The sequence below is a fragment of the Diceros bicornis genome, chromosome 20 (genome assembly GCF_020826845.1).
Source record: "Diceros bicornis minor isolate mBicDic1 chromosome 20, mDicBic1.mat.cur, whole genome shotgun sequence".
Classification (NCBI taxonomy): Eukaryota; Metazoa; Chordata; class Mammalia; order Perissodactyla; family Rhinocerotidae; genus Diceros; species Diceros bicornis.
The window spans coordinates 17,772,132-17,797,822 of NC_080759.1; the positions used below are offsets into that span (position 1 = coordinate 17,772,132).

Here is a 25,691-nt window from a genome sequence, read left to right on the forward strand (position 1 = left end):
AAAGGAGTGAGTGCATTACACCACCTTCAGCCTTCTCGCTGGCTGTACATTCTTGGTCTTCTACTCACCCAGTCAAACTAAGGTTGTACCCTTTTAGCATTATGAGGAAGGAGCATCTGGATAATGACTCATGGTAATCTACTTTGTCTACCAAATTGAATTCCGTATAGCATACAACAAAGTATAGATTCCATCACCAAAAGTTTGATCAGGCTTTGGAGATATTAAAGTGTTTAATGTTTATGTTCTCTGCTTTGAAACTAACGTTGATGTGCAGGCTTTGTATCTAAGATTTTTCTCTGGGCAGTTGGTTGACTCCACGTATAAGGAATTTTAGTGAATTGACTTGTATTTTCTTGAGATTAATTTTTTTATTCTTTAGTCTGCTCAGCATATCATATATGAATAGAATGATCATATAATTCATTATCCAATCAGAGAAGCTTTTGTCTGGAAAAATGCTGAAGTAGAAGGGTCACTTTGACAACAGACACACACTGAGACTGCTCCAGGCAAATTGAAACTGTAGGTCATCCAACGTGAGCAAATGGGGTGGGAGACATGGGACCGAACTCCTAACATGTATTTTAAATGAAAGGTGTGGCAGAGAATGACGTCTTCTCCTCAACAAAGGCACCGAGGATTTTTTTAAATGAAATCTATGCCTATGGTTGCTTGGTTGAAGGAAGAGTGAAGACCGCAAGAAATGAACCTGTGGGATATCTGCTTATTTACCAAACCTTGGGACATCACTGAAAGTATAAGAAAGGTTTTTACTTGCATTGGAGTTTGATTAGCTCAACTGAGATGAATTTTGAAAGATGATGCAGAAGAAATGTATTCTTGTTCACAGCCCAAACAACACATTACCAACTCATCTTCAATGCCAATGTAAAAGTGAGATTATAATCTTGTCATTTTCACCACCATCAACCATGGTATTATGAACAAATTCTCTCATTCCATTTTCCTATTCCTTTTCATAGGACTTTAAGGTGTATCATTGATTTTCAAACACCTGTAAAACTTACTCTACATTTATTATAATCTGTGATCATAATATTGAAATGCTTAGCACCATTAGGACTTTATATGAGTACTTGAAGACACGTGTTTTTATCTGCTTTTCCTTATTTTATTAAACTTGTTAGTTGGTTGATGTTGTTTGATTGACTTACAGATTTTTGGAATTCAATAGTTTCTCTTTAACTCAGACAGAAGCTGTTGGCATTGATCAATCTCCTGGTGATAATCCTAACCAGCGTTTGAATGGATCATGTCATATCAACCTTGCCAAGCTTTGGAAATTTTGTGCTCTATTTTGAGGGATTGGTGGTTTCCACTGCCTGTTTCCAAACTGCCTGGCAGATGACAACCTTCTGCATTTAATAACTTCTCATTTCTCTACTGGATCATAGTAATTTTTAAGGTATTTCAAATGGCAATTAGTGAATCACAATTTTGATTGAAATTTAACCACAGGTGGTACTACAATTGCAAATATCTCAATAGAAGTGACAATACATGGACAGGTACCTTTACACACAGTTAAATTTGCACATATTCTGGCAGCTAGCACAAAGCACAACTTATGCTTCTAGGAGCTGGCAAATTCCTTTTCATTTAATTATGCAATGCATACCTGATTTCAAAAATATTAAAATGTTGATAAAATATGCCCATAAATCAAGAAACTATGGTCGTATGGACTTGGCTGGTTAGTTTTGCCCCGGGAAATAAAAGCCAATGAAATGGTCAAATGGCAAGAATTTTCATATGACAGAGTAAACAAGGTAACCAAACACGACTTTACTCATACTTTGGTTGTTTTCATCCTGCTTTTTAGAACCCAGAATAATTTCAAGTAGTTGCACACATTTATTTTTAAGAATCTGGGTGGTGAATCAATGGTTGTGACAATGTGTCTGACTCTTTGAGGCAGTCAGATCGAGGATATTATGAAGAATGTGGTAGAGCCTCGTGACCTGATTAATCAAGAGGATGGATAAATCTGCTCAGGATCATCACCCTTCCCTCTCTCAACTGATTATATCAATTTGGTTCTCATTATCTTTAAGGGACTCTTGCACAGCCCATTTTTATGAGTTATGCCTGGGGCTTCCACCCTGTCTGCAGAGCCTGTGTGCCGGATTCTGCAGGCTCACCCCCACCTGATGTATCCCTGCGTGTTTTACAAACTTAGAATTGCATTTGGGCTGCTTGGCTCCAAACCTTGCTTGGTGATTATGACAACAGAGTTGTTACTAGAGACCTATTGTGAGCTCCTTGTTTGCAATCAAGTAGGAGGTGGCACCTGCTGGGCAGGACAGCTCAGGATACTGAGGACAAGGAGGCACTCCCTCACATTTCTATCTCACATCAGTCTTTCTCATGTAACAGAGCCTCCTAGTACAGAGTTTTCTGCCCTTTGTCATGCTCACCAAGTATTGCTTGGTTGTTTTAAGCGGTGCCAACTCAGTGTTGCCAAAAAAATAAAATGAAATAAATGTAGCCACCTATTTAAAAATCAATTTTCTCTTTAAGTATTCATGTGACATTTATCACTCTGGAACCTAAGTGCTCCTTCATACCAGGAAAGAACTGAAATATATCAGGCCCAAATATGCCAAGAGCAGACACCTTAGGATAAAGATATCCCATGACAGATGTAGTGTTCTAACCTGCTTCCTAATATCATGCCCCATCTCAGCAAAAGGCAACCTTGAGACAGCATGCAGTTTCAAAGACTGGGCGGCATAGGGGGAGGTTGGCGGCACAGGTTAAGTTGAAGATTGAGCACATCTGAATAGGATTAAATGAATGCAACAATATTTTTGTATCTAAAAATGAAATAAAAATTAAATACATAAATGAAATGAAGTAAGGGGCCTCACGCTGTGAGGCTAGGGTGCACTAGATTTAGAGAGAGGGCTAGGCCTACAGTGACAGACTGGATGTAGACAGTGCAAACAGCAGCCCCTGAGGGACTGGAGGAGGGTTAGGGTCAAGTTGAAAGGAGGCCATAATGGTGTAATTTAAATTCTCTGTCTGAATAAAAGCTTATGAAGCTCTCAGAATTATGTGGAGTCATAAAAACATGCACACACACGTCCCAGCTGCGAGCAGTCTAGTTTATCATCCTTTTAAAATTTTAGACACTAAAAGTCCTCACAGTTGGAAATGTAACCAACACATTTTCACAGGACTCACCAGAGCTGTCTTTCATTATCTGGATATGCACCCAGTTGAATGCATTCCTCTTTATGCTGCAACAAATTACATTGCCTCTCCACACCCACAGAATGCATTTGCCACTTCCATTTTTACAGACAAAGATAACTGTCCCTGCGGAGTGATCTGCCAATTAAAAATTGAGGAGAAAAATGGTAATTAGAATCCAAGACCTGACTTGTCTTCCTTGGGCCCTGCCTACAGTGTTGGGCTGTACCGTTCACAGTCCTAACCCTTCCAGGGTTTAGTAAACACTGATATCTAAGTCTATAGGAACTTGAGGAAAGAAGAATGTTCTAGTTTATCTTTAGAGATTTATGGCAGATTAAGAATGAACAAGGCCAGACGTGTTTTTAGTAAAAACACTGCTTTATTGCTGCCATCTGAATGAGGGTGCTTTTGGAGTTTAGGTCTCTCTGTCCATATTTTTTCAGTTTCCTCCTCTCTTTGCTTTGTTCTTTTCCCCAAATTAAACCTAGACATGACATACACTTATGAGAACAGGAAAACTAGGAAGAGGAAATGCCTTTGATGCTTTTCCCTTGGAAAGTCTCATCAGTGTTAAGCTCTTACTCCACTGGGATTTGAAGGTCTATGAAGCAGTCTCTTTGGGAAGGATGATCCACAGGGAAGCATCTGCTAGATTCTCTGGTAGTCATTGACAGGCCACATAATTGTGCTGCAAATCAATACGTCATGCCACTAACATAGAAAAGCTCACAGCATGTGACAGAAGGTCCTGTGAGCAAATGCTCTCTCCAGGAAGTGGAGCTGAAGAAGCCCACTGAGGAAGAAGAGTGGGGATGGCAGGGGAGCTGCTTTTCTGCTGTGAGTGGTAATAACCGGCAGTCTTGACCCAGGCTTCTCGGGCTTTAGGGGGGAGGCCTGGATGCTAAGACACTTGTCCAGCTGCTCCACACTTGTCCACTCAGAGACGGCCTTTGCTTTAAAGCGGTGTGTGCTGGGTTTTATATTGAAAGCCTTATATTTCCTCTGTTGCTTTTAATGGCTATCATCTTACATTTCGCCCAGGGTAGCCTCTATTGCTTTCTTGGCGTGATTATCTTAATTTCACACTGATTCTAAACTGAAAATAGGAAATGCTTTAGGCTTTATTTGTTTGAAAAATCTTCCATTTAACTTTCAACATTTCTCAACATTCATTTGTTTCTCCATGGGTCACCACAGCATTTAGAGAAAAAAGAAAGTTGTATTTGGATGTGCTAGTTGGTAACATCAAATTAGGGGACTAAATCATTTTTAAATACTTATTCCATTGTTATACTCTCTACTTTGATTTGTTTATTAGCATGCAGTTAATTTATTGGCTTTTCTAGCTCCCAACACATGCATAACTAAAATGGACACCATTCTTCTTAGTGTGAGAAAGCTATATAAGTCAGATGTTGCAGAGAATTTGCAAACAGAAGGTTAGAAATGGCTAAGAGATTAAACAAAAAAGAATTACTAAGAAATGGTATGATTGAAAAAACCGGGGGAAGCAGCATATTTAAAGGACTCAGTACACTCTTCAAATTATAGCCTTTGAAAGGTCACAGTGGAATTTAACAGACTTGTCTCAGATACTAATGCACTGCATTTGTGCAGGGCTGGTTGGGTTTTCAGCTGGATAAGAGTTGGTTCATCTTGCAGTTCTGAAGCAAAGTAGTTGGAAGCCAATCCCGTGAGCATACGCAGACGAGTTCTACCGGTATGAACACTGTTGTGGTAGCCTACATAAGATGGATCATAACAGATGAAGGAGCAAGCCATCGACAGCAACAAAACAAAGCCAGACCAATCCATAGAATCATGTCTGTCCACAAGAACTTTTCAAAGGGCTTTGTAAATGGTGGCATTTTCATTAGTGCCCAGTGGGGAATGGTACTGGCAATCTTCTTGATGTTGGTGTTATTCATATCAGACACTCAGGGTTACATCGTGGCAAGATATTACAAAATGACTGTCCTAAACAGGAGGCATTCCTGAAGTCAGGACCTGTTTTAGAAGAGATTATATGGGATTAAGTTACAAAAAAAAGAGAGTGTTCAGTCCTTATTTTCTTCTTACCAAGAAGTAGTACCAGATAGAACTGGGGTTTACATTCTGTTTCTGCCACTTGGAGTGTGACCTTGAGCAAAGTCCTTAACCTTTCTGAGCCTCAGTATTTCTCATCTACAAAATGAAAATATACAAAATGAAAATAAGGACATTTCACACAGTCATTATGAACTTAGCAGAGTTTTGGATCCATGATATGTGCTCAATAAATGATAGTATTTTTAAAAGAAGCTTATATTCTCACTTATTTCTGAGTGAGTTCTGTGAATTCAATTCAATAGATACTTATTGTGCACTATAACTTCTGTGAGGTAGTCTAGATTCTGGAAACATAAAGATGAATAAGACATGGATCTTGCTTTCAAGGAGTCTGCAATCTAGAGCAGTGGAAGAATGATGTGCAGACTTGATGTGATTAATGCCACAAGTGATGTATAAACAAAGCTCTACTGGAACATTGATCAGGGAGCAATTAACTCTGATGGGTGGGATTAGAAAAGACTTTGCTGAGGAGATGGCATTTGAAGTGATGCATGAGTAATGGAGATGTGTTTTTCCCTAGTTTGATTTGTCAGCTCAATTCAGTCCTGATCAGTTTGTCACGAGAATTACAATGGCAGTGAATGGCACACGCTGGGCTCAATGTCTCATTTGGAACAGGAGATAGAAATCATATTCCGTTTCCCGTATATTTTGTCTACTTCATCACTACAAATTTTATGGATTATCTAAGAAATAATGTGGGCTTAAAGAGGGAAGACGGTCTACAAAATCATTTTTGGGAATAGGAAAGAAAAGAAACAAGAAAAAATTCCTGATTCCCATTCAAGAGTCACTACTATCTAATTCTATATTTCCAGTAGCTAAACACTCAACAACATTAATTCAAAAGGCTGTTTTAAGAAGTAAATTAAGTGAAAGGCATAGTAGTAAATAATAATAACTAATATATACAGAGCGCTTACTACGTGTCAAGTGCTCTTCTATGCACTTTAAATGTATTAATTTATTTAATCCTTACAATAGTTCTATGAGTTAGTTATCATTATGAAGCCCATTTCACAGTTGAAAAAACTGAGGCATGAGAAGTTTCAATAACTTTTTCCAAGACCACACAGCTAAGTGAAAAGAATAATAGCTTGAAAATTGGGAGATTAAGTTTAGTTTCAGATCTGTTCTAACTAGCTAAGACATGTTGGACAGGTCACTTATATTTGCAGAGGAAAGTAATTAGGCGTATTCTCTGAGTTCTTCTAATCATGCTAAAACTATTTATAATATTTGTTTTAAACACTGGTAGATGTTTTCAATATTTTCATATTCATGCATTTAATATTTTAAAGTAACTTAATTTAACTTAAAGTAGCTCTTTAACTTTCTCTGCCTTCCTATTTGGTCTAATTAAGGACATCAATTCAAAATAGTTTTACATTAAGAAAAATTAATAAGAACTTTAGATAGGAAATGGTGAGAGAAGGCCGAAGTGGAGAATGTCCTTGTATCAAGGGATATGGGAGTCATACTTACTGACTTCTTTCTTGCATCTCTGCTTCATATTTGTTTGCCGACATTTCCTCCTGTTTCAGAGTGGCCCCTTGGATGAATTTTTGTTCTCCCAAACATTAGCATTTAGATACAAAAATCTTAGTTAACAAAGAACAATATAGTCATTATTTATACATCATCATTTTTTTATTAGGTCCTTATCATCCTTGAGTCCTAAATAGACAAGTTAAATAATTACATCTTATCTTCTGTAAGAATGAACAATTCAAACAGAAATCAGAAGGGGACAGGTAAAAGGCATACACGTGATTAGGAATACTAAACAATCGCCTGAGTCAAAATGGCGCCCTCTCTTTTAGTCGTTCGAGGAAGGCTTCACTTCAATGAACTTGGGAGGAAGAGTATGGGGTCACCCGAGTCTGGCTGCCAGTCAACGGGAATCCAGCTTTCCTGCAGATTGGGCTGGCTGAGCTACACAGCCTCTGACTTCCTCTTACTGCTGTGTTGTCAAAAGAAAGCTCAGAAAATTGGTGGGCTGGCTTCTCATTCTGTGTGACTCCAGGGAAGGCTTTTTGGGGCTCACTTTGTGAGATTTCGGGCCTATCCAGGAGACAGGATTCTCCTCAGAAGAACTCTAGAATAGAGCATTGTTTGAAAACTAAAGGTTGGATTTGGCCCCAAACAAATGCATGAGATTTGGAGAGGAAATCTAAAATCCCATGAGGCATGATTTCTTGCCAGCCTGTTCTCCTGAAAAGCCTTCATTTTCCTTAGCTTTACAGAGCCATCTCTCCTTTACCAAGATACAAAAGTTAATCCAAATTCCTAATACCTTATGTTGGGACAAACAGTCTCCTCCCTGGCCTACTCTTAAAATGTGTTTCTCCTTCAAACCATCTAAGTACAGGGATAAAATCATAATCCTTTCTGATTTTAATCTGTTGCTTCTTTCTGAAATGTCTGGCTTCCTTAAGACCAGTCCTTCAATTTAAATCATTCATATTTATATTCTCTCCTGCTTCTCAGACTGTTTGAATAGTCAGGCCAATTTTCCCTTCTCTTTGTGATGCACTCTTGTTCACCCTCTTGTCGTCTCCATTCCTGGCACACTTTAAACTTCTTTGCTTCATAATCCAGGTTAAACTCCATTCCTCACTGCAGTGCTAGGGAGGGATTCTGTTTTATGTACCTAGTTACAGTTGGTAGTTGCTCGTAAATTTGGAGCGATGAGGAATATCATCAGTGAGACATCCATAGTCACTCCATGAACTCACAGGGCCCCTGGGTCCTTTTGTGGCTGGGTGTAACTTTCCACTTCAGCTGACAGTGTACCACACGCACATGCACAATACCTCTGGGCTGTGGCCACATCTGTAATGGAGAGGGCAGTAGGACCAACCCAATTGCAGGGCCACTGCAATTCTAGGTAGAGCCCTAATGCCAATTAAATCTATCATGCTTTGATGAAGGGAGGGGGTATAGGCAAATCCTCAAATTCCTCTTAATCTAACATCCCTCCTCTGCATTCTACCTCGTGAAGATTTCTGAAACTCACCTGCTGCCAACACATCTGCTTCTCTTCTACTTTTGACCCTAATGCCTTAAGACCTCCCACAATCACTGACGGTATTTTTTTCACCACCTTCTTTCTTCCTGTTTAATTAATGGAAAGTGGAGTACATTTTCTTGGTAATAATTAAAAGATTTATTCTCATTTATTTAAGGTAAGCTTGTTTTCTAACCATTTTTGTATTCAAAGTTGCAATATACTCTGTTTCACATTACTTTTGAAATGAACATATGTATTGCTCCCATGACTGTGTCTGGCATTGTATATTTCTGATAGAATGTCAGTGACATGAAAATTTTATAGATTCATGGATGTGAGACACTTTATAGTACTAAAGCTGTGTAAAATCCTAGGAAGTATAAAAATACTTGTTTCTGTGGGTACTCAGGTCTTCCCACATTTCAGAAACAGCTTCCATATTTAAAGACTTTTTGTCTTATAAACTATTTAAAATTGCAATAGTGATACCTTGCTATTGTACCTTTCAAACAATACAGAGATTCACAAAGAAAGCTAACATGCTCTACTCACAACCTGTGCTTATTTATGCCCTTGAGTTTGTGTTTATTTTTCCATAAGTTTCCCTACATAAAGTTATATTAAAATGTATATTCACAAATATAGGGAATTTGTTTTGTTTTTGTCTGCATTTTGGCTTTGTTTGTTTTTATAAATATGGAATTATACTATACAGCTGTGTGTGTATGTGCATGTGTGTGTAATTTATCCAATCATTTCCCTAATCATGGAAATTAGGTGGCTTTTTTGTTGTTATTTTATTTGCTTTTGTAACTACAAGCAATTCTACAATAAACCTCCATCTACATTTGGTCAATTTAAAAAGTCTATTCTTGCCTGGTTTCCAAATTTTGGCTATGGACTTAGAAAGTTGGGCTTCAAAAAAACCTGTTATATTATTTCTTCTTTACATAAAAAATTAAATAATGTCAAATCTCTGTGACCTTCTTGATAGAAAATTGTAGCAGAAGATAGCATGACTTCAAATCATTTCTAAATTTTGTTTAGATATACAACCTTCATCTTAGGACAAATTACTGCAGACTCTCACTCCCCCATGCCCCATCTTTAAAAAAAAAATGTTAAATCTTCTGAAAAATAAAAGGAATAGATTTAGGAGAGATTAATAGATTGTATCTTCAAACTTTGAACATGAAGACAGAGTGTTAACTAAATAGGAATAAATATATTAATGCAAGAAATCTAAAATTGTCTAAAAACAGACATCAAAGATTTATTCAGCCTACATATATATGCCTAACTAAGTTTTGCTTTATTCAGTTTTGCTTACTGCATACTGCATGAGAGCCTGCTGTGTGTTGAGACCTCTTAGGAGTGTACGAGACCTGACAGTAGAGATAATGACTACTTCATTCCTCCATCTAAATTTAACTTGACCGAATCAAGCAAGTGTCAACTTCACCCAGTCTTGTTGTATTTGCAACCACCAATTAGGTGAACAACTTGTCATTTAATCTTCCATTGAGTATTGACTCAATGGAAGGTCAAGCTAACTCCTCAGTTACTAAATAGCCCAGCCTAGAAAGGAGAGCACCTTTGACCTAAATAGCAGCATAATTGTCTATCCCTAATTATCTGTTTGGACACAGCCCAGCCTCATGGGAAGTCTTTACGTACTCTAAACTAAATCTTACATCCCTGGCAGGGGTAAAGCTCTAAGAGTACAAGCAACATTATAAAATATTCTTTTTTAGTCTTGTTTAGCTTGTCTCATCCCTCTCAACAGCCTCTGTTGACTGATACTCCCAACCATAAGTGTATTTCTCATCTTCAAGGAATTTCTACTACAGTTGTTGTAGTAAGAACATAAAAATAAATTATTTCAATGCCCTTTTTCTAGACTCTATTGGAATATAGCTTCTACTTGTCAAGAACTAATCCTAAGCACACACCTGAGTGGTACTGAACTTATATTCACTGAGTACTATTAGATACCAGGCACTGTTTTAAGTGATTGTGTATACTCATTTAATTCTCATGACAACTGATTGAGGTAGTTGCTATACTTATCTGCGTTTTACAGATGAGGAAGTTGAAGTTCAGAAATATTAAGTAACTTGCTTTAAATTACATAGTTTAGTCATTGTGGCAGAGCTAAGTATTAAACCCAGCTCAACCTCTTTCTACTAGAGGTCAATAGAATGACTGCTAGTGCTATAACAGGTAGAACCACAAATATATGACAGCTCAAACACAATTGATGTTTATTTCATGCTTACTTAATAGCCCAAGGTTCTTGGTCGTGGGCAGCTTCCTCAACAAGATGATTTTAGGCCCTAAGCTCCTTCCATCTTGTGGCTTTGCCAGTCCCTAAGGACCATTCTTACCAGGAGGAGAAAGAAGCATGGAAAGGGAAACATAAGAGGCTTAACCAGAACAAGCCTGGAAGTGGTACAGTCCGTCACATGGTTTCATTTCCCTGCAGAGGAGGCTGGGAAATGCAGTCTAGCTGTGTTTCTAGAAAGAAGAGAAAACAAATCTGGATGAACAACCAAGTAGTCTCCGCCACAACCTCACTATTAGTCCACTAGGTACTGGCAAAATATCTGTGTAAGGAAACAAAGGCATTGAAAATAGTGCCATGCCCTCCAGGAAGTCATAATTTAATTTGGAAACAAGGAAATTAATCTATAATGAAAAATAACTGGACAAGTTGGCGTGAATAAGAGCCCGCTGTGTTATAGGAATTCAGAGACGGGAAATTTGATTGTGGTTGAGATTATACAGGATTTGAGTTATATCTTGAAGGGAAAGAGCAAGGAAACTTTGACTCCTGAGGGAAAGACAAAAAAATCTTAAAGTGAAGAAACAGTCCATATTTGAACTGGAGGCCTCAAATTTAAACCTCACTGACTTCACAGTTTTGTCTTGAGCAGGAATCTATGTCTTGCAGTAGATGCAATATTCTTCTAATTGACCTTGGCCATATCATAATGTAATATTTCATATTCTCATAGCAGAGTAAACAGATCAGGAAGGGTGGCTGGCCAAAATTAGGAATAGGGAGGGGATTTTCTGCGGATATTTTTGCCTAATGTCTTGTTTCAGATAATCCATAGAATAGTATATCATGCTGAACCACACTTTACTCTCCTTGATCTAGAGTCGTCACTATGTCTTACGCAGAATCATGTAATTCTGCTGTGGACAGAAATAGTCCTATCACTTTCTAAAATTGTCTGTTTTTGCCCCAATATATACAGCTCTTCTAAGATAGTATCTAATTACCTCCTTATTTTATCCTAGGAAGTGAGAATGGTGCAAAGACCATCAAATGCACAAATCTCCTAAAGGCTTTTTCACAGATGACTCAGAATGTCAGAATGTGTTAGCAAGTAAGTGGGGGAAAAATATCCACTTCACCAAAAAATGTCATAAAACCCTTATTCAACCTATGAGGAAGTCCACTGATACAGCAGGCATTGCTGCCCAATATCCCAGACACAGAACAGGAGGCTAAGGGCAGACATCTGTTAAACATGCGATTGTGTAAGAAGAGAGGAAAAAGATTAGAAGTGATGGGCAATGAGAGAATTAATGAAATTCTGAGTGATTTGGAGGATCTCTTTGTGCTTCCTCATTAGATGTAGTGGTGAGGGGTGAGCTCCAGGAGCCCACGTCAGTTAGTGAGGTTCTACATTTGCACCTTTGATTTGGTCGTGTCTACTCCAGGACCTACTAAGAAGGAGAGCCAATTACCCAACATCTGTCCATGAGTTGTGTCTACTCTTCCTGGCAAGTATTTAACATCAAATCAGCAATTCCAACAGACGCACCTATTCCAGTGGGAGCTGACTTGAGTCAGACATCAGAGATAAGACTGAGGGCTGTATATCTGAATAAAAATATGATTTGAGGTTGGAAGGAAGCCACATTGTGGATCTGAGGTAAGATCAGCCAGTTCTAAGTGATTTTCTCTAAAAGCAATGATCCAACAATGTGTTTGCATTGAACCTCTGCTTGTGCCAGAACAATGACTTCTGATTAACTGGGACTCTGACATGGAAGGTGGCTTCAGGGCAAGGCAAATAGAGTATGTGTAAGTGAATAGCAAGTTGAGTCTTTGTGTCTCAATCAAATGATAGTAACCTCTGATGACAGTCACTCATTTGATAAATATTAATTGAGCTTCTGTTGTATGTATGTCATGGTAATTAATTCGGTATACAATGTTGTACAAACAAAAGCCTCAGTACTCATGGGACACACAGTTTTGTGGGAATGACAAACAAAATCAGTAAACAAACAAATAAAACTCATAGTCAACAACTTGTGATAAGTGCAGTGAAGAGAAAGAACAGGGGGCAGAATAAAAAAGAGGACAGTTCTTCAGAGAGAATAGTGAGGAGAGCTGTCTGTGAGGAGCTGACATTTAAGTGGGGTCCTGAAGGATGGAAAGGAGAAAAGAAGCCTACCATCTAAAGTGCAAGGGAGAAGAGGAGGGGAGAGTTCAGGCAGGGCTGATATGAAAAACATTGAACTACTAGTAAGGTAGACAACCAACAGCCACAGTGTTGGGACAACCCCAATATTCAAACACTAATCTAAGTATTGCTGTGAAGGTATTTTGTAGATGTGATTACTGTTCATAATCAGTTGACTTTAGGTAAAGGAGATTATCCTACATAATCTAGGTGGGCCTGATTCAGTCAGTTGAAAGGCCTTAAGAGCCAAACTGAGGCTTCCCAGAAGAAAAATTCTGCTATGGACTGCAGCTTCAGCTCGTGCCTAAGACTTCCAGTCTGCCCTTCCTGCCCTACAGATTTCTGACTTGCATTGCCAGCCCCCACAATTGTATAAGCCAATTTGTTGCAATAAATCCCTTAGTATATATCTCCTACTGGCTTTGTTTCTCCGGTTGAACCCTGAACAATATAGTGTCTAATGGGCCTCACATAAGGCCAGGCATTATTCCTTCATTTGCTGGGTAGTATGGAGGTCCATGGGATTCTAAGAAAGGGGCATGATCGAGGTATGTGGGAGTGTGTCGGGACATGGAGTAGCACTGCTTACTAATGGGGGAGAGAAGTATTTTACTGTTGTCACAACCAGTGCAATTGTACTGGAGGATGCTGGCTGAATATTAGCTAAAGTTTCAGAAAGAGGGAAGAGAATATGTGAAGACCCTGAGGACGGAAATTATTTGGAATATTCAAGGAACTAAAAAGAGAGCAGAGAAGCTGGATATACTGGGCCAGAGGGAGAGTGGAATGAAATAAAGGAAGACAGGGCCAGGTGGTGCAGGTCTGGTAAGCATAGTGCATTTTATTTAAAAGCTCACTGAAGCATTTCAAACAGGTGAGAGGCTTCTCTGTGGAGAATAGATTAGCCTGGGGTTAGGGTGAAGCCAGATGCAGGAGTGTATCTTGTGGCCTAGGCAAGAGATAATAGCGGCTTGGATAAACATGACAACAGTGGAGATGCAGAGAAATGTCTGGTTTCAAGATATATTTTGGAGATAATAATGTGAACGCTTGCTGATAAAATGAAAGGAGAGGGACTGAGGGATGAAGCTGATGACCTCCCATTTCTACAGTGGGTGAAAAAGAGATGAATATTTGTGCCGATCTCTGGGAGGCTATTCAAGTCACAGTTGATAATCCACCAAGTAGTGTGAGGAGTTGTGTTGTTTAGGTCGGGGGGTGTGGTGACGTTGGCTCTTAGACTGTAACACCAGACATCTTGCGATTGTGGGATAGAGATTTCACCTCCCCTTCACAGTTCCACTGATTCTTGCCCACGCTCAATCTTTGTTTCCCTAACCCATTTCCTTCTGCCTTGCATGTAAAGAGCTTGTTTCCCTGTTGTGATTTCCATGTTGTTGTGAAGGAGTATGTTGTATATTTGATGGCAGTGCTCATTTCGTGGTACAGAGTTTTTGTAACACTAAGGTTGTTCTTATATAACTTCAGAAATATTGGACCAGGCCCAAGAAATGTGTTTTGTTCATCTTGATAGGGTTTGTCTTCATGCAAAATGACTCTTTGATGTCATCCAGAAGGATGGGTTTAAATTATTATTGCTCGGGTTTTAAATATACCTTGACTAATTCTCAAAAAAGATTAGACATATGTGGCTAATTGACCGGGGATCTGCTTGAGAAAACATCAATGAGGCCAACAGGACAGCTTCTGAAATGGTCTGTGGCTACTACGGTATATACTTAAATATTAAGTGTTATGGGTTAAATTGTGTGCCTTCAAAAAAAAGATATGGTGGAGTTCTACCCTCACTACCTCAGAATGTGACCTTATTTGAAGATAAGGTCTTTACAGAGGTAATTAAGTTAACATAAGGTCATGAGAGAGTACTCTAATCCAATATGACTGGTGCCCTTATAAGAAAGGGAAATTTGAACACAGAGACACACATAGAGGGAAGACCATGTGAAAAGACATAGAGAGAAGATGGCCATCTACAAGTCAATGAGAGAGGCATGGAACAGATTCTTCCCTCATAGCTCTCAGAGGGAAACAACCCTGGGTCGACCTTGATCTTGGACTTCTGGCCTCTAGAACCGTGAGACAATAAATTTCTGTTGTTTAAACCACCTAGTTTGTGGTACTTTATTAAGGCAGCCCTAGAAGACTGACACATTATGTCTATATACTGAACATTCTAAAATATGGGCCAACCCTTGAGTAAATCAAATTCAGCCTCTTTAACCCAGACTATGTAGATCACTGTTAAGTTAGAAAGGAAATGAATTCATATACTGTCATTTTACTGAATGAAATGAATCTAGATAAATAACTCATCGATTCTTATAAACATTTAAATTAATTGTTTAGGCATTTAAATTAAACTTACTAAATATTTAAGGGTTTATGTCTATTTGCCCTTTATCTGTAAATTGTGTTGCTATATAGATCACGTCTATCAATCAGATCAGTATGAACCTTTTGTATTGTTTTGAGAAGATTGCTTTAGCTAATGTGAAATTACTATATAACCATTATATATGACTAAGTATATTTATGGATTTTCTATATTGTTATACAGATCAATATCGATAGCAATGCTATATTGTTTTAATGTTTGTTACCTTACAATATATTATGTTTGGTAAGACGACTTTCTTCTCTTTGTTCTTCTTTCTCATATTATTATTTGATATAGCATAGTGTAGTAGCTAAAAGCTTGGTCTTCGTATCCTGACTCCTTTATTGATTAGCTATGTGATCGTAGGCAAATTCCTTAACCTCGAGGTGACTTGGCCCCCTTGTGGGTTGCTATGCAGAAAAATAAACAAATGTTAAGTGCTTAGAACAACGCCTCATGCATAATAAACACCCAGTGAATGTTACCCGTCATTGTTGCTATGAGCCAAGCATTATTCTAAGGTCTTTGCAACTCTAATGGATGGTACAAATGGAAGACCCATTTACAGATGAAATGGCTGACGCCGTGGAGAGGCTCGGTAGCAAGTGAGTGGGGGATCCAGGATTCAAACCCGGGCAGTTCCAAAGGCCCCTCTCCTCACCAAAGCACAGTAAGTCATTTGTGTGGGAAGTCTCTAACAAACTTAGCTATTTTTGTCATATCCATGCGTGTTTACTTTCCCAAATTAATTGTAGAATTATTTTCTAGAGTTCCAAAATGTGTTGGTTGAATTGAGATAGCTTTAAATTCATAAATTAACTTGGAGAGAATATTGACATCACAGTATTCATATCTTCCTGTATATCCCTTAACAAAATTATTTTCTGGTTTTCTTTATACAGGTCATGCACATCCTTTTCTAAAAGTATTCCTAAATATTTTATATTTTTGTTATTTTGAATACCATCTCTTTTCCTTTTTTTCTTACCCTTTTGTAAGGGTACCCTTCCTAGGTAGAGAATTAAATTGAAGGGAAAAGAAATTAATAAGTGTGAAAGCGCCTGATACATGCATTACTTTATAAATTAAAATCTCAATTAATTCTCACAAAATGAGGGCTAAGTACAGCTCATCGCTTACTCTGTGCAAACACTTGTGCACAAGTGCACTGGTTGAACGTGGCCAGAAAACAGCACCCACTGTTTACCTGGACTCTCTCTAAATTCATAAGTAGTCATTCCCACTGGGATTTTGGTGCTGCCTGACAATCTTATATATTTCCTTAATCCATTTCCTCCCCCCTCTTTCCTGAAACAACTACATCACATCTTTGCTTTCATCAAAACTCCAACACCTCTTCCCCATCCTCCTCCCATCTCTATTTTTTTTTGAGAAAATTGCAGCAATCAGAAGAGACCGAACACATTCATTGTTATTCTTTTTAAAACGTAAGCATTTCCTTACCTCTGACACAGGTAGTATCACACTGTATACTATAGTATAACACTGTTCTGCATCTTGCTTTATTAACTTAACCATGCATCCTGGAGATCACTCTTAGTAAAATATAGCGATCTTTCTCCTTCCCTTTTATACCTGCATCCCACTGCAGCCACTAATAATGGACATTTGCGTAGTTTCCAGTCTTTGGCTTTTTGACGTACTGCTGCAATGAAAAAGTCTTGTGCATCGATCGTTTCCTATTTCTGCCAGGTTATATTTGAGATAGATTTCTAGAAGTGGAATTGTTGGGTCAAAGGGGTGAGAAAATATATATATATATATTTATATATATATACACACACATATGTAACATATGTATAATACAATATATACACACATAAAATATGTATAATATATACATACATTTAAATTATACACACACACACATCCACACACGCACCTGTTTCTCTATAGCCTTGCAACAGAGTTTTTGTTTTTAAACTTTTAGATTTTGCTAATCTGATAAACAGTATCTCAATATTGTTTTATTTTGCATTTCTCTTATTGTGAGTGAGTTCTGTGAACTCTTTTTTGTTCAGTTTTGCTCATTTTGCTCTTAATTTGTTAGTTTTTTTCTGTTCAAGTTTACCATTATCTTTGAACACACTCCCTCTAGGCTTTTGCTTCCATCATTCCACCAGTCAAGGTCACCCATTAGCTTCATTTAGCTAAAATCAATGGTTATTTCCTAGGCCTTGTCTTATTTGACGTATCAGTAACACTGGACACAGCTGACCACTCCCTCCCCTAAAAAGGCACTCTTGGGGCCCGCCCGGTGGAGTAGTGGTTAAGTTCGTGTGCTCCGCTTCGGTGGCCCGGGGTTCACAGGTTCGGATCCTGGGTGCGGACCTAGGTATCTACCGCTTATCAAGCCATGCTGTGCATCCCATATATAAAGGGATATATCCCATATATATATGGCATCCCATATATAAAGTGGAGGAAGATGGGCATGGATGTTAGCTCAGGGCTAATCTTCCTCGCCAAAAAAAAAAAAAAATTCTTCTCCTGACTTCTGACTTATCATACATTCTGGTTTATCCTGCCATCTCACGTCCCTCTACCACTCAATTCCCTTTTTCCTGTTTCACGCATCTCCCCCACTCTAAATGTTGGTGTGTCCTAGGACTCTGTCTAGTTACACACCCTCCCTGAAAGGGTTCAGCCAGTCTCATGGCCTTAAATAGGCTGATAACTCTCCAGTGCAGATCCTCTATCCTGAACTCCACCTCCAGGTGCCTGGCTGCTCACTGTCGCCATCCAGATGCCAAGTAGGCATCTCAGAATTAGCATGTCTAAAATCCATCTTCCCCCTACACCTGTGTCTTCCAGTTCTTTTATATCCTTGTAATTGTGTGGGCAAAGCATTTTGGATTCGTGGTTGACTCCTCTCTTTCCCTCATAGTCTATATTTAATCTCTCAGCAAAACTTATTAAGTATTTCTTTAAATTATATCCAGAATCTGACCTCTTTTGATTACCATCTCTTTCTTGGGTTGTCACAAAATAACTAGTCTCTTGGATTCCACCCTTGTTGCCTTTACAGTTTATTCCAACATACGAGCTAGAGTGATCCTTTTAAAATATAAGTCCAGTTCTGTCACTCCTCTGTTCAAAGCATTGTAGCAGCCTCCCATTTTATTTCAAATAGAGGCTAAAATGCTTACCATGGTGCAGACCCTATAGGATAATCCCCCAGCCACTCGCCCTGCTCAGGCCCATTTCACCCTACTACTTTCATTCTGATTCACTTCACTCCAGACACACCGCCTCTGTGCTGTTACTCCAACAGATGGAGTATGTTTTCCCTTAAGGGGGTTTGGCTTGCTATTTTTCTGGAATGTTCCTATCCCTCACCTTCTTCACATAGCTTCTCAACTAGCCTTTTATCAGTAATGCCTTCCCAGACTACCTTATTTAAAACAGCACATACCCATCTGCCCATACCTCCTCTGGCCTGGTAGTCCCTACTCCCATTGTCTATTTTTCTCCCTAGCACTCACAGCTATCTGATGTGCTATATGCTTTACCCATTTATTAGCTTAATGTCCCTATGTGCCCACTAGAATACAAACTCCATGATAGCAAGTTCTCATTTTGTTCAATGCTGTATTCCCAGTGCCTTAAAATGGTAATTGGCTCCAAGTAGCCGCTCAAATATTTGTTGAATAAACCACTATGTGCACGAAGTGTTAGAATCCTCATTTTTAGCTAAGGAGATTGGGACTCCACTTGGAGAGCTTAAACAACTTTCCCAAGGCCTTGTAGTTAGTAAACGAAGTCAGAGTCTGCTCAGGCACATCCGACTCCAAAGGGCTCCTTCTTTGTTCCTTCCTGTGCTGCCTCCCAGCAGGAGGGATGGTATTGACATTTTAATTTTGAGGAAATGGTTGGAGTGCAGGATAAATCTTCAGAGAATCTGGGTTCTGGTCCTGGCTCAGTCACTAAATAATGGTGAGATCATGGGGAAGCAACTTAAGTTTTTGGTTCTCAAGGATCACTGTAGTACTCTGAAGACAAGAAAAGTTTCTCTAATCTCTGAAGTTTCTTCTGGTCAGCACAGCCTACAATTTATGAGACTCACAATGTGCTTAAGCGGGTGATACAAAGCATACCCAATTCCATTTCGGTTCTTAAGGTAAGAAATACAGAGAGATCTTGGGTTTATTTTGTTTTCTTTGAGTTTAAGCTTTGCTAAGCGAGATGTTAACATATGACAAAGGTTTCGTTGTTTTTCTCTGAAGCAAGAGGTACAGCTGAGACATAACTTAAAAAAAATAAATAACTTGCTTCATATCCTTGCCAGTGTTTGCTAGTCTCCTCACCCCCCTCCCAAGTAAAACAAGATGTAATTTCATGTCACTGGCCTCAACAAAATTGCTGTATGTTTTAGAAAATCTGCAAATAATGTATCACGCCTTGTCAAAAAGGAACTCTTTAAAATTTTGTTTAAAATCTAGGCATACAAGCACAGTACAATAATTATAACTTGAAGAGCTTCTCTAAGAACATCGTGAAAGGTTAAAAAAACCTGTGGGGTAGACACATGTAGCGACAGAGAAGTCGGTCTTTTAGCAGTTATTATAGCCTCCCTCTGTCCCTGGGTCTCCACTGTGCTGGTGAAAAACAAAGAGATGCTCACAGAGAAATCTTAGAACTGACAAGCCGGTTCCTGCCGCAGTTGGAGCATGGCATTTGGAGTTGGAATACACTATGTGAGTTATAAAGGGACTAAATCTCATTTGCAGTCTCTCTAGTCTTTAATTAGAAAAGAAAAAGAAAAAGCACAACAAACTGTTCTAGGCCCCAAGAAGTATAGTTGGCAGGAAGTAATTATTGTTCTTGGAGGCAGTGCGAATGCCCAGGGGCCACGTACAAAACCAACTGCAAAATTTGACATATATAGCAATATAGAGCGTCAACGTTTTACCCTCAGAAAAGTGCTTTCCTGTTCTCTTTCCTGTTGCTGAGGGGCCGTATGGGAGGTCCATTCCTCACCTTAGTTTCTGAAGTTTATTTTGTGTGATTTATCCAGGGTGGGACTTCAGTTCTAGAGAAATTTCTGGACGAACCTTTAGAGAAAATCCTCTCACTTGTCCACTGCCATGACCTGGCAGGTAAGGTAAGGGGGATTCATACCACTTAAAATTAGGCTATAAGCTCCTATTTACACACTGAAGTTGTCAGTATTATCTATAACTCAAAAGCTAAGGGTACCATGGATACAGTTTCATGGATAATTGGTCAATTTCTTTTAACTGTTTTCTAGGAACTGGATGCAAACTTTAGTGTACATCAGGATCACTGGTGGACTTATCTATTTTTTCTCTCCAGCTTTATTGAGATATAATTGACCTATAGCATTGTGTATGTGTAAGGTGTACAACATGATGATTTGATATACATTTATATTATGAAATGATTGCCACAATAAAGTTAAACACATCCATCACCTCACAAAGCTACCATTTTTGTGTGTGTGGTGAGAACATTTAAGATTTACTCTCCTAGCAACTTTCAAGTATATAATACAGTATTGTTAACCATAGTCACCAGGCTGTACATTAGATGCCCTGAGCTTATTCATCTTATAACTAGAAGTTTGTACCCTCATACCAACTTCTCCCCATTTTAAAATTCAGATTCCTAAGTGTACCCCCCAGAGAGTTTGATTAACAGACATGAGCCACGTAATGGTGTTTTGGTCAATGACATACCAAACGCAGTGGTCCCATGAGATTAGCAGCACATAGCCTAGGTGTGTAGTGGGCTATCCCACCTAGGTTTGTGTATGATGTTTGTACAATGATGAAATCATCTAATGACGCATTTCTCAGAATGCATCCTCATTGTTAAGTGATGCATGACTATATTTAGTCTGGTATAGGGCCAAGGAATCTGCATTTAGACAAACAACCTAAACATTAGAGATCAAACTGGATGTGTGTTTCTCCCACACCCTAGGTTAGGGGGGTGGTGGTAGTGATAATCAGTACAAACAAACCAAGAAGTCCCTCTTAGGTTTTCCTGAAGTTCAGTCCAAGGCCTCTCTCAAGAATGGTTCTCCTGACCTCTCTTTTTCTCTTGGCATGTACTTCTGCCCTTTGGGCCTTTGGAATTTCACTCTGTCCCTTTCCTGACACCTAGCACTCAAGGTAGAATGGGACAGACTCCCCAGATCCCCCTTCCTTGAACCAACTAGACAAGCAAACATATTCTTTCCATTATAAGACTATTATTGAAAATGCTTATGGGTGACAAACTGTATGCAAATGTAGGGAAATTAAAAACATTCTGAATTTTATCAAAGATTTTATAGTTGTGGCTCTAAATCTGTTTCCCTTCTGAAGGAATGGAAGAAACTTAGGGTTTTAAACTTCAATTCTTATTCCTGAAACTAGAAATCCCCAAGCTTTCCTTCCTTCCTGCCCCTACTTCTTGCTCCAACTTCGGTAAAGGCCCCAAGATCTCCAGTGTTTCGTGGACCTCTGCCAATTGAATCAGTCATTCTCTTTGTTTCAACTATTTCAGTAGTAAAACAAATACAAGCCAACTTTCATGTACTTAGAATAGAGATTTCCTTAGTCAGAAGAGACTTTTTACGATGGGAAAATGAGAACTATTAGGAAGAGGTAACTTCTTCAGAAGTTGACCATCTCCAGTAATTGGCCCTTCTGTTTATGGTTCTGAGCAGAAGAGCCCACAGGGACAGGCCCCTCCCTCCCCAACAAATTCTAATAGGTCCAGATTGTTAAAATTTAACTTTTTCTTTTAAAATTCAAACACACCCAGGAGATTTAAACTGCCAATTACTTATCATGCCATATTGTGAACTCCTTCTTTCCTTCCTCTAACTCACAATTTTTTTTTTTTTTTTTGCATTCACATTGTTTCAGGCCCCAGAGAAACAAAGTTGAACAGGACAGAAAGGGTTCCCAACTTAATGGACAATTTTTAAAAATACATGATTAAATAAATAAGATATTTTAAAGATTTTAAATAAAGTATAAAATAAATATGCTTGAAAAAAACAAAATAGGAAAATGAGATGGAAAGTGACTGACGTAACACTGAGCTAATATAAGCGGAAAGCAGTGTTTTAACTGGGAAGTACTTATTTCAGAGCAAGTGGCACTGCTAGAGAAGAGAGACCTGGGAACAGTTATAAAATGCAGGTCCCCTATGAGGTAAAGAACTGAGGAAAAGGGCTCCTGGGAATGGGAGGTAAAGTGGGCAGAGTGGAGAAAAGATATGGAATGGAGTTCTCATTTGATTTTGCTTGTTTATAATGTTGCTTGGATTCCTGATGATAATCTTATTCCCTCTGTGCCTCTGATAATCTTCTCATTCACTCTGTTTGTAAATAAGCATGAGGGCTAGAACCATCAGCTCTTCAGTGTGGATTCCGCAGACTCTCAGCTCCATGTCCCCAACTAAGGGAGACCACTGAGCTCTGCCTGGGCCCCCCCTCCCTCAGCTGTGGCCTGGTAACTCTCTCCAGATGGTAAATTGGGTCAATTGTAGGGCTCACCTTATTTGTTTCTCCTCTATCAGGAATCACTGTTCTTCATTAACAGATGTTCAATGTCTGAACATTGTTATTTCATATATTGTGCCTATTTTTTATTTTTTCTGAGGAAGATTCACCCTGAGCTAACATCTGTGCCAGTCTTTCACTATTTTGTATGTGGGTTGTTGCCACAGCATGGCTGCTGGCGTGTGGTGTAGGTCTGCACCTGGGAACTGGACCCCGGGCCGATCGAGTGGAACGTGCCACACTTAACCACTAAGCCACTGGGCTGGCCCCATATTGTGCCTATTTTAAAAAATTATTTCAGGTGGGGGGGTAAATCTGGTCCACCTTGGCCATAATTGAAAATGAGTCCTCATACTTTGTATCGGGAGCCAGAGACATGCTTCTCACTCTGCCCACACACACCTGATTACGTCTGAGATTTGTTCCTGAGCCTAAGGTAGCCTTCTATGGGCTGGCCCGGGAACAATGACTAATGTTTCCAATTCTTTCCTCTCTTGGTGACAATGAATATAAAGCATCCAAAAAGACAATGGTAGCAGAAGGATCAGCAGGCATAGCATTGAAATAATCCAAAAGCCAAGGGGCGCAAAGAAAGGGGCAATCCGAAACCATGCGCAGTAGAAGCCATGGGTAAGAAAGAAGCATAGAATAGAGAAAAGGGGACAACAGGGTTGACAGTGAGTAGCTTGAGTAGAAATAGAGGACACAAAAATTGAGAGAAGAGTCATGGGGAAGGTGGACTAGAGATTCTATGGTATTCTAAATGATTTTCCTATTTTCTACAAAACCTGACTATACTGCTTCTAAGAGTTTCCAATGCTTCCTTGCTTTCTTCTGATTCTTTTCAGTAATCCTCATCAATTGAGGTAACCTGACTCCAACTCTGTTTCCAAAGAAGCTTAAGACTCCCCTGTTGGACTGTTGGTAATGGCGGTTGGTTGAAACATGAGGCAGGGTACCAGGTATGTATACATACTGGTTATCTGTTATAAAACCATACAATGGGACCCATGTAATGGGAGACATAAATATGTATCTATTTCATTAAATTGTCTATATCATCTCTCTGTTATTACAAACCAGAGAGATAATTCTACCAATAAAAGAGAGAAAGAACTCTGTTTCAGGACCAATAAAAGGATACAATATTTAAAGTGCATTCATTCTTGAGATGACAGCTCTTGTCCCGCCTCAGAGATGCTTCACCTGCTCCCTCACGCTGTCAGATATCCTGTTACACACTCTCAAGTTACTCTGTACTCTTCCTTCACACACTTGTCTCAGTTTATAATCATACCTTGTTATGACTATGTAATTTAGATGTCTCTCCCCAACTCCATTATAAGCCATAAAGGGTGGGGACTCTATAAACATTTATTGAATTAATGAATGGAGGCTTTAATGCCATGGGAAAACAGAATCCATGTGATAGAAACTGTTAGTTTTCACCAAAATCCGTTTCAGTTATACCCTGGAGACACCTGACTATATTTCTCGGGCCCCCTCACACATAGATGTGGCCACGTGAATGAGTGCAAGGGAGGTGGGTCATTTCTAGGCATGGCCTATTAAAATCTCCCACATGCACTCTCTTCCAGGTATTTCCTCCTTTTGAATGACTTGGATGATGACTCCGAACCCCCCTCCACCACTCTCCTTCCCTCTCCCCCTCCCCTAGGGAAGGCTTAGGAGCCACATGGTGAAGATGATAGAGCTACAATGTGAAACGAGTCTGGATACGCAAATCACCACATGGAACAGAGTTACCACGTGGTAAGAAACACCTGCTTTGAACTATTAAATAAGTAGAAACAAACTTTTATTGTGTTTGAGCCAATATTCATCTGTGGATCTATTCATTATTGTAGCCTAGCCTAGTCTGTTGCAACCCCTATGCATGAAGGTCTTGGGGAGATATGAGGATGGAAAATGCATCAAACATGGAGAGCAGGAATGCTCTTGCATTAGTAAATGTTTGCCATGAGAAATTAGAGATGCCAAGGTTCAAGCAATGCCTGGAAAGTAAGTTACAGATTCTTCAATGTCCAAAAACTTTAAATATCATTTGACAGACTACAGATGAATGAATCTGGTGATTTTTTGAGGCCCCTTACAGCTCTGTTACTCTATCTCTATTTACCACTGTTACTTAGAGAAAAATAATTCACCTTTGTTTACACAGAGATACATTGTCATGGCTTCTGCGAAATATGGCATTGGGATCTCTGGAGTAATTGAGCATTTTATTATCCTACTGGATGATGTTCTACACTCTGTGCCAACCGAGCCCTTGTGAGGCTGATTTCATAAAAATAAAAGACAAGAGATAAAAACACCCATGCATATCCCCCAAATATGTTTTCAAAGCTAGCTTTGATAAAAATTCTTCTGGCTGAAAGATGTAGGAGCCCACTCATCAAATAAGAAAGACATGCAATCTACCTGTACCAAAAGGAACCTTCATCTTGATTTGATATAACTGTGGAGTAAAATAATATACCATGCTCTGCTTTGGGAAACAGAAGGCAGATCCAGCAATTATTTATTCTTAGCATGCAAATGACTAAATTCCTATGTATGTTGTCTTTAAAAATATACAGAATAGCAAAAACAGCCTAATTCAAGACTCTTGGGACACCTGTCCTTTACAGTTATTACTTTGCTTAATTTAATTTGCCTGTTTTTCAGACCATGAAAACTTTCGCTAGAATAATGTCTTGGTTTTTTTGTTAGTTTTTTTAATATGTACTTTACATCAATCAGGCAGTCAACAAATATCTCTAGCAAAACATACTGTTGACCCCATGGGCAAATAGGAGATGGTTCCTGCCCTCACACAGTTTACAATCCAGTAACAGAAATCAGTTATGAATCTAACAAGGGATAAGCAATGTTTAAGTTGCAATTTAGAGGTAAGTATAA

General features: G+C 39.0%; 1 long non-coding RNA gene across 1 annotated transcript; it reads left to right on the forward strand.

Moving 5' to 3' along the window:
• The first annotated feature begins 19,240 nt into the window (after positions 1–19,240).
• LOC131418892 (uncharacterized) lies at positions 19,241–23,725 on the forward strand. The gene is made up of 3 exons (XR_009223066.1): positions 19,241–19,370; positions 20,268–20,349; positions 23,618–23,725. It is a non-coding gene; the product is annotated as an uncharacterized LOC131418892 (long non-coding RNA).
• The last annotated feature ends 1,966 nt before the right edge of the window (positions 23,726–25,691 follow it).